Genomic DNA, 938 nt, shown 5'->3' with positions numbered 1-938 from the left:
TATCTCCAAAATAGTCTACCCAAATTCCAAAATAATACACAATCTACTTTGCAGCTACTGAATAATTTTCTAACCTTCACTACATTCTGGGACACAAAACAAATCTTAACAAATTAAAAACCTTGTTAATGTTCTGTGTAGCCTACAATGAAATGAAGCTTAAAATCCATAGCAAATGAGAAACTAGTAACTGCAAACACTCATATGGATTAAGTAACAAATGATTGAATGTTGAATGAATNAAAGACATCAGGAAACAATGTGTTAATTCCTGAAATTAAGTGAAGTAATAACACAATACAACTCTAACACTTATTCAAAGCAGTCCTAATGTGGAAACTTATAGCTCTAAATACCTACATGAAAAGATAAAAACAAACATAAAATAAATGACTTAATGTCGCAGTTTAAGAAGTTCTAAAACCAAGAACATACAAAAATCAAATCCAATACATACGAAGAAATAACAAAAACAAGAACAGAAATTTAAAAATTGAATTAAAGAAACCAACTGAAAGAATTGGTGAATCTGAAAGCTGGTTGTTGAAATAAACACTATTGATAGACCTACCACCCATTTAACAACAATAACAATACAGGGTTGTTCAAATTAGTAGAATCAAAGATGAACAGAGAAACATTGCAACAGGCATCACAAAATTCAAAATATTGCCAGGAAATATTTTAAAGACATAATAGTATTCCATTAAATTAGAAAACATAAAAGAAATGAGAAATTGTCTTCATTCATCTAAACCACCAAATTTGAGTTAAGAGGGATCATCAATGTAAACAGACTCATGACAAATAAGGAGAGCAAAAAGGTTATAAAACATCTTTCAACTAAACACAAACAAAACAAAACAGAAGAATAATGCCAGATAAGTTCATGATAGAATTCTACCAGATATTNGAAGATCTACAACCATACTTAAATT

Source organism: Mus caroli, chromosome 9, assembly GCF_900094665.2.
Source record: "Mus caroli chromosome 9, CAROLI_EIJ_v1.1, whole genome shotgun sequence".
Lineage (NCBI taxonomy): Eukaryota > Metazoa > Chordata > Mammalia > Rodentia > Muridae > Mus > Mus caroli.
Note: the sequence above shows the minus strand (reverse complement) of the source record.